Below are 10,122 nucleotides of genomic sequence, written 5' to 3'. Positions count from 1 at the left end.
TGTTGTTTTTAGGGTCTGAAATTCATCTTTGTTTCTTCCACGTCAAAATTGAACTAGGTGTGTAACAAAAATTGAGAATTTTGCAAATGGCGAAAGCCAAAATTTGTGACTGTCGACACCACACGATCGTGTGCCAGGCCGTATGGTTGGCCATGTAACTCTCTGACTTGGGTCACATGGGCGTGTGTTCAGACCATGTGAGAGACTATTTTGATTGTGAGTCACATGGGCAAATGACACGAGAGTGTGTCTAGACCATGTAACTTTCTGACTTGAGTCACATGGGCGTATACCAGGCCGTGTGAATCCACATGGCTGTAGCACCCCAAACCCGGCCCAGACGTTATGGCCGGATTCGATATGCCACATTGAAGCGTTCAAAACATTTTATATTGTTGATCCAGAAAAAACCTACTTAGTGTTTTAAAAGATAATTTCATTATAGGTTAAAGTGAATGGAAGTCATGCACCGTAGGAAATCGGAAAATAGGAGGTGAGTCTATCGGACTACTTAAGTACCAAGCTCCCTTCGGATCCAATCCTAGACATGCACACCGCCATTGCCACACCTTAATGTCATGTATATTTCTAGGAAACCGATTTGATTAAGTCATTTTTAGGAAAAGTGATTAATTTTGGAAAATACTTTCATTGTGGAAGCTTTGCTTGTTGTCGTGTTATTTTGAAATCAATTGTTGTTTTTTTTTGAAAACGCTACTAAAGCTATCCAATTTCAACAGTTAAAATAAGTAATACCTATCTTAGTAATACATATTAAAACCATCAAAAATAATTAAGCGGCCTTATTACATTTAAAAACCCAAAACTTCAAACGTAAATAATAGGATGTCCAGTTCACCAGAAGAAAACCAAACTTTCAAAACGGGTGGCCACTCCCAATTCCCTCACAGCTCCAAGCCCACTATGGTTGGGGATTTCCTGTGTGGATGAAAATAAAAGGGGTGAGTTTGGGGAAACTCAGTGTGTAAGGAAAACCTATTCAAAGCCCAAGTCAGCTCAAGCCTATTGGGCCTAAGCCCATTCAGGTAACAGTGGTACTAGACCAGAGCCCTTTTCAGATTACAATAAACTGGGCCTTAGCCCCTTATTCAGATAACAATATGGCCCATAGGCCCATTTCAAAATACATGCAACATCAATAACATATGTAAGCCCATTTGGGAGACTACTCAACCCACCAACCACTACACTCCACCCGCATCAGCCCTACACACCATGTGGGAATAGCTCAACCCACCCAAATTTAACACTCCACATTCTTGCACCTTCATCGCTCGATTAACGAAGAATTGAGGCAAATCCTCCAAGACGTAGACAAGCCACTTTTAGTACTTCCTCCGTCAATATCCCAATCCCATGCATCGATAATAACAACATGGCATGCAAGAAATAACAACATCAAACATGCATTTAGGTCAATTTAACCCTAGGGGTATTTCGATAATTTATCTATTAGGGGTAAAACGTAAATTTTCCACTTTTAAAGGTATTTCAAGAATTTATCTATTTTAGGGTTTTTCATGCATATTCCTACTTTTCACGTACTAACGTAATCACGTCTCGAGGTTTCTTCGAATTGGGCCCGTTGGCCTATCATTTCAATTTTGGCCCATTAAGCCCAAAAATATCGAGGGCACGTAAATCATGCACTTTGGTCCAAATTTTGCACTTACCAAAAACATTAATCGATTTACCTCACGAGCATTCAGACATCAAGAATTTACAAAATACCGATTTTCGGCATTTCGGCTTTTCGACTTTTGTCGATCCAGACTAAGAAAGAGGGTGTTAGTTACACACCTGTTTGCGACGATATGCTAAAGAGATCCACACATGAACCGCCTACAATTGAATTACTAAGATCCACACATGAACCGCCTACAATTGAATTACTAACACGTTAATCTAACTATTCAAATACAAACTACGTATTAACCCCTTACAATATTCGGCCAACCACACCTACAGATCATAGTAAGCTTATAAGAAATCAATAAGCAACTCATTAACAAATTTTTGTCAATGTTTACCACATAATCATAATTTCACTGCAAGCTGTCTTCCTGAGCAACAGCCACTAAATCATTTATAAATGGAGCTACGAAACTCCAAATCAAGTGCCGTTAATTTTCCATGAAAATAGACTCATATATCTTCTATCCATAAAATTTTCAGAATTTTTGGTTTGCCAATCAATACCAGATTTTTCTTAAAGTTTCCCATGTTTCACTGTTTGACTAATCTGACCACTCTTCATTACGAATCAAATTACTCATTGTACAGAATTCAAAATATGTTCTCGTTTATTCCATTTGAAACTAGACTCATTAAGCTTTAATTACATAATTTATGCAGCTTCTAACTCATCTCCCACAATTTATGGTGATTTTCCAAAGTCACATTACTGCTGCTGTCCCAAGCAGATTTATTACCAAATTACTCTTTCACACCTAACTTGCATGCTTGTTATTTAAACATGTATATCACCAATCAATCATCACTTATCTATGATTTTATTTAAGTATAATCTCCATTTCATCATTTTAAAGCACAACATGTTAGCCGATTTTTCCCCTTAGCATCTAAGGCACATGCATGCTCATTTGTTTGGCTCAACTTCACCTATCTTCCATTTTTCATCAAAAGAACATGAAACAACAACCATTTCCTTCATTTTAATTCATGACTAAATGCTCACAACACAACTAAAACCAAAATATGCTTCAAGAGTTAAGGTAGAATCAAGAAAACTCATGAACATCAAGATAGAAGCAAACTACCATGAACTTACCTTCAATTTTCTTCCCAAGTGACCAAACATTCAAGAGCTTTCTCCTCTCCTTTCTCTTCTCTAACTTTTGGCTATGATGAACAAAGATGGACAAAACTTTGTTCTTTTCACCCCTTTTTCTTTTAATAAAATTTCATATTTCATCCATTTAATTCTTTAATACAAAAGACATGAAATGCCCATCATGGAACATTTACCTAAACCATTATCATGGAACATTTACCTAACCCATTATCATGGAATATTTACCTAATCCATTATCATGAAACATTTACCTAACCCATTATCAATTTGTACCATGAATTATGGATATCAAGTGCTCATATTGTCTACAACAACATGATGGTTGGCCACTTCATGTAAAATGGGAGGTTTGTCATGCAAATCCTCCTATTTTGCACTCTTATTTATTTGGCCACTTCAATTTAGCCTATAGCATTTTCAAACATTTTCACATAGGTTCTATTTCATAATTTCACCCCCTTTTTCTTATGGAACAAAAATTAACTAAAATTGTCGGGTTCTATCTTAAGCTTGGGCCTTTTAGAGGCCCATTAACATAATTAAACCTATGCCAACATTCATAGAATTCCCGAAAATTGGGGCGTTACACTGGCGTGTGGGCCAAAAATCAAAATTCTTTCCTTAGGCCGTAGACATCGTTCGAATCGAATGTAGGCCTTCCGTGGGGTCCGTATGATCTGAAACAAGATACAAAACTTAAATTTTGATGATCTGTTGATGAATAATCCGTTATCTGTACGTATGTCTGATATGATATAAGTTAATATGATTTGTTAGCATATACTGTGTTTTTTTTGGGACGTGTTTAAGGTATGTAACTTATTTAGGTATGATTTGTGCTTTGTTAACTTTGATGATTAATTTATGTGTTACTGAGCTGGATGAGAATATGTGATATCCGAATATGTTGTTGTGTCTGATACTGATTTTGGTAAGTAACCATGCATGTGACTTCATGGCAAATCTAATATGATTAATTAAGATTTGATCAATCTGTTCTGCAAAGTGTGGAATCTCGTGCGTTCTGTTTCTGTTATTGTATGACAACATGTCTTACATGCTTATCATTTTGATTCTGAATATGTGTGCCATGATACATTGCATGGGGTTCGGGATGATATGAATGGAGGAAGTTTCTGGCAGTTTAATGATCTGAATTATCTGGTGGTTTATCCACAATTCTATCTAGCAGCTAGTTTGCAATTCTAGTGGCACTGTCGACAATTATCTGTTGGTGTGATTTGGTTGGATGAGTTCTGGAGAACTCTATTTTGATTTGCAACGGAGTTGGGTAGGATGTTTTCTGATAACCTGCATCCTGGTTTTCTGAATTGGCTTAATCATACATCTTCTGTTTTGTTATACGATCGTTATGAAAATCTTTGTGATAATCTAATTTGTTCTGCTCTGGTTAGATGATCGTTATGAAATTCTCTGCGTTACTCTAATTTGTATATTGTGTTTTGTTTGATCTCTGTTTGAGTTTAGTTGTACACTAAGCTCCATAGTTCACCCCTTTTGTTTTATCTTTGTCTGTTCAGGCAAACCTCTGACTTAGGATTAGATGACATGTGGGAGCTCAGATTGTTTTTGCATTTAATATAAATATGGTGAATTTCATAATTATTTGTTTTGATCTCTTGGGTTTGTAATATGTTTCTGAATTTGTTTTGGGTTTTTGATTAACTCGTCAGTAATTGATATTTTCTAACACGAGACTACAAAATCACGTAAGTTGACAAAACGAACTTCAATTTTCAAAACTAAAACTCCATAAAATGTTTTCTACTGTAAATTAAGTAATTTCTTAAGTGTTTTCTGAAAGTGAACAAATAGCTTTTTAATGACTATTTGTGAAAGTTGTATTTGCTAAATAGTTACTGAAATCAGTTTTCCAAGCGTGTTCATGTAATTTCTCCAGATTCGGTTATAACTTCTAGGCCAAATTTGGGGTGTTTCAAATACGGTGCAAGAAAACTTTTTTATCTGCATAATTAGCATTGACCTTATAAAATTTGAGTTCATAGTCCAAATAATCTATAGCTTTAATTATAAAAGCTTAATTTGGAGAAAAACTTATATTAGGTTAAGTCCCTTTTATAATATGTAAATTAAGTAAAAATAATATATAACATATAATTTTTATAAAAATATTTTATAAATTATCCAAAACTTTCATAACACTTCTTACAAATAATACAATTTTTTTCATAACTTTTTTAAAAAAGGCTTAATGACAAATTTGACCATTAGCGTTTGCATGTTTTGTTAAAATGTTATATTTTTTAGTCTTTTTTTGCCATCAACCTTTGTTCTTTTTTTAATCTGTTTTTTCTAACAGATTTAATGAATGTACTGTTAAAAAGTTAACGAGGATGACGTGAATTTTTATATATGGAATATTTTAATGAGATGTAATTTATTACTTAGATAACCCGATAACATAATTACATGTGGAAAAATAAAACAAATAAATAATACATTAAATTAAAAATAATTCTTAATTTAAAGAAAATAAACGTAATTATCTAAAAAATTAACTCAAGAGAAAAGCTTTTTAGTAAAAAACGTATGAAAAATTGAAACCTATTAAAAGAAAAGAAATATTGAAACCTTGAATTTATTCATTAAGCTCATTAGAAAAATAGATTAAAAAAAAGTTTGGCCAAAAAGGCTAAAAATACAATCATGAAAATTTTGACAAAACATGAAGATGTTAGTGACTAAATTTATCATTAAGCTTAAAAAACTATAAATTTTTTAAGTAAGTATATTATTTTCATAATATATAACATGGACACATAAATAAGTTATGTCCATGACCATAACTTTTATAAATAAATATATTCTAACACTTTTATAACATATAAATTATTTTTATAATAATGTTTTTGTCATAAATTTAGATTTTTAAGCTTTAGATAATACAATTTTTTGTTATAACTTTATAAAATAAATAAATTATTTTTATAACATATATTTTTAGGATTTATAATATAATAAATTTTTTCATAATCATCCTAAATACTTATACATGTTCATGCTTAGAATATAATTTTTATAAGTTGTATAAAAATAGTTTTTAAAAAATTGGTTTGAATGTAATTGTTTGTGTAATTACTCAAATTCTCACCCTTCGTTTAAGAATTGAAAAGTGTAATTAGGTGCTCAAATTATACTTTAATTCAAGAGACTTATCAATTACAATGATTACCCAAACATACCACAGACGTAATTACTAATTAATTACTCCTAAATTTAATTATTAGATAACTTTTAAATATTATCTAGAAATAATTTAATCGAATAGTTGAATATAATTAAAGGAAAACTAAAAATTAACCAAAAATTGCCAAATAAATCAAAGGATTTGAATAATAATATCATTTGGCAGAACGATATCACTATTTAACGGAAAATTTGCTGATAAAGTTCCCATAAAAGTAATTATGGAGCCAATTAAATTCAACAATAATAGTAGCCTAAAATTTTTGAAAATATGCTATTAATAACAACATACTTACTATTGCCACGTGACAACAGTGGGTGCATTCAGGTGTCATTAACTGAATTGTGTCAACAAAGTTAAATTTTAATGTGCGAAAAAAAACCCAACAATAGAATATATATTAGATTTAAATATTTAATGTATATTTAAAATTTTAAAATATTTCTATGTATACTTAAATTTACGAATAGTTTATTAATTATTAAAAAGCATTTAAAACTGACATCATGAACATTTGAATTTTTCACTATAATTTTAATAATAATATCCAATACCTTAAATCAACAAATTACATTTTTCACAACACTCCTTTGAAAACGTTTTTTAAAAACACTTCTCAACCAGCAATACCAAATTAATCCTTAAACAACAGTCTTACAAGTATAATATCACTTAAGCAATGTACTCAAGTTCTGCTTTACCTTCAAATAAGTGTGATATTTACTTCAATTTTGTTTTCAAGACGAGCTCTATTTTGCCTCCAAAGATAACATGAGAGCAAATAAAACAAATAAAAAGAGCCTATATAACAAGTAAAAGTATCAATAAAGTTTTTATAATATATCTTAAATTGTATCTTGGTCTCCTATATAAAAAATAATCTTTATATGTTAGATGGAGCAAAATAATATATTTACTAAAATTATGCTATTAAAAAGTATATTTTCGTGTTTTATATGTAAGGTATAATAATAAATTTAATTTTTCATCTTACATATTTAATCAATTTGGCCCTACTATTCTATCTAGAACAAACTGACCCTTCACATTTCATTGTTAATGTCACATTAATAAATTTAAAATTTTAAAAATTAAATATTATAATTTCAAAATTATAAAACAAACTCCAATTTATTTTATTTTTAAAAAAGATAAAACAAAATTTGACCTTTTAACTTCACAATTTATAACAATGTTAAGATGTCTTGACATGTAATTGCAATATTGCACCCCATCATAATCTAAAAATAAAAATTTATAATTTCAAAATTAACAAAATTAAAAATATATCAAGATAAAAATTATTTAAAATCCAAAATATACAAATAAAAATTCAAAAATCAAAAATATAATTTTTTTTTTAAAAATTAAATCTGTAATAGGCTAATTTTGGCCTGGGCCCCCAAAAAATAATAACCGAATAAATAAAGCCAAAGGATACAATCGGTCAAAAACGAGTTAAAAAGGACTAAATTGAAAGCCAATCATTAAATTGTGGCCAAATCAAAAAGATGGAAAAAGCCAAGGAGTTCAAAATTTGTTGACTTGGTAAAAGGCTAAAAATAGGAAGATATAGTTTTTTTTTTTTTGTTTTATTTTATTATTAAATTATTTAGGCTATTTTTAGTAATCCTCGTGTATATAAATAGGGATATTTTGTTCTTTGAATGAAAAAGACTTGGAGGATTTTTGTATTCCTACTTCAATTTGGAATTAAATTATTCTCTTTTTTCCTATTTCCATTGGAATTGAATTATTTTTTTTTCTCTTTTAATTACGTGGGAGTTTTGTCCATTTCATTTTAATTTCTTTATTTTTTCTAAATTCGTCCAATTGCTTTTAGCTCTTCCGTTTTTTATTGTTTTACAATTAAGTTCTTATTTTTTTTTGGCCCTAAAATTTATTTTGACTGCATTTTGGTCCTCCTTGAAGCTGTGCATTTTGGAGGGTGGAGATTATTTCCCTTTTGGTCCCTCCTTGTTATTCGCATGTTCAAATTGGTCAATTTCCTTTTATTTATTTTTGATTTGCCCCAGAATTTTGCTTTAAGGTTCGATTTAATCTTTCTTTTTTTCGCTATTTTATTATCAAATTAACTAATTTAATATATTATTGCTATTATTATTATTATGTTTCTATTTATACTTATCTTGTTATTCTAATACTATTATTATTTATCTAATTTTATTTATCCATTTATATTTCTACTATTATTATATTTCTATTTATTATATTTTTATTTCGTTTATATACTAATATTATTTTCATTATTATTTTTCTTATATATGTTTTTTACTTTTGTTATTAACATTCTATTTATTTATTTATTTGTATTACATTTTTGTTATTATCTATTTTAACTTTTTATATAACTCTCATTTCAAATTTTTATACATTATTTACTTTAATATTTTCATATGTTATGTATTTCAAACTTTTTTTACACATTATATATTTTGAATGTTTATATATTATTTTTAAAGAGTTTTATAATATTATTTTATCTTGAATGGATACTATTTTTTTAAAATTATTTTATATACTTTAGATTGTTTTTATAACATCCATTTTAAATTCTTTTTATGTATCATTTGCTTAGAATTGTTTTATATTTTATTTTAGATCTTTTTGTATTTATTTGTTATTTGTGATTCATTATTATAACATTTTGTTTATGAATTATTACTTTGCGTTGTACATTATTATTCTATCGCATTTTATTCGCTTAAAAGGTCGTGTTTTAATATCGTTTAAGTTTTAAAATCATTTTATTCAAAAGTTTTCAAAATAAGGCAATACTCGGTATTTGACATCTTTGAGAAGTTTATGCCCTAACTTACTGGGTTCCAATTTTTCTCGTTGAATCAAGTAACTGAGTACCCCTTTTTCAATCAAAACGCATAAGTTTCAAATAAAAGCTTATTTTCAGGAATTCGAGGTGTTGTATCCTAACTCACTGGATATAACATTTTGTATCTCGAGATAAGGATTTCTAAAAAAATAAAGGCAATATTCTATGTTTGGAAATCCGAGAAATCGTGTTTTAACGTGTTGGGTTTCGGTTTTTCGTTGGACCAAATAATCGAATATCCTTTTGTAATTTTCAAATGTATGAGTTTTTAGAAATCAAGAATTGATCGTGGTTTCGAAGGTTTAAAGAATCATGTCCTACCGTGCTGGATGTAATATTATATTTTTAATGTTCAATTTGAGTTATTCAAATGTTTTAAAAGTAATTGTATTTCAAAATATTTTTTTAAATTTTAGACAATAGGACATTAATTAATCAATTGGTACCAATTTTGGGCGTTACGAGGGTACTAACCCTTCCTCGTACATACCCGACTCCCAAACCCTTTTTTCTCGAATTTCATAGACCCAAAATCATTGTTTTAATAAATCAAAATGTTTTATTAAAATGATCAATCTCAAAATGATCCGATCACACCTCAAAAAAGATAAGTGGTGACTCTATTTTTGTTTTTAAGTCGACTCCCATTTTTCAAATAAAAAAAATGGTATCGACATCGTCTTCATCATCTTCTTTGCACCATTATCAAAAGACTAAAATCCAGCATGAAAAAAAAAAATCAATTTTCCTAGACATAGACATGTGAGAAGAAGCCATTGGGAGCACTTAGTTAACTCTGTTCACTACTTCCTCCAAATGAAGCTAAACATTACAATTTTCTTTTTTAGTATTGGGATAATCACAGTAATTAGTGAGTTTTATTGAATTAATTACATTTTAAGTATTTCAATTACATTTCAATATTTATATAAAATGAGAACTAAAGTAATTATATAGAAAATTATAAATAATTATATTCAAATTTAATTACCCTAAAATTTTTCAAAACATTCCATACATAATTTAATTTTAAAAGTTAATTTTACACCATAATAATAGTATTTTATTTTAAAATATATATTTTAGAAATATAATACATGTTATTTTATTAATCTCGTTTAAAATAATAAATTTTTATATTAAAGAAATAGATATTAATCATGAATTTTAAAATTTCTCAATACCTAAGACAAAGATCATACCCTT

General features: G+C 28.8%; 1 long non-coding RNA gene across 1 annotated transcript in view; it reads right to left on the bottom strand.

Moving 5' to 3' along the window:
* Positions 1-677: 677 nt before the first annotated feature.
* LOC128280753 (uncharacterized) overlaps positions 678-10,122 on the bottom strand; it is a 110,713-nt gene continuing 101,268 nt past the window's right edge. The window contains exon 3 of the long non-coding RNA XR_008270885.1: positions 678-939. This is a non-coding gene — a long non-coding RNA (uncharacterized LOC128280753). The remainder of the gene's footprint in view (positions 940-10,122) is intronic.

The sequence above is a fragment of the Gossypium arboreum genome, chromosome 9 (assembly GCF_025698485.1).
Source record: "Gossypium arboreum isolate Shixiya-1 chromosome 9, ASM2569848v2, whole genome shotgun sequence".
Taxonomy (NCBI): domain Eukaryota; kingdom Viridiplantae; phylum Streptophyta; class Magnoliopsida; order Malvales; family Malvaceae; genus Gossypium; species Gossypium arboreum.
Note: the sequence above shows the minus strand (reverse complement) of the source record. Positions and strands in the feature narration are given on the sequence as shown.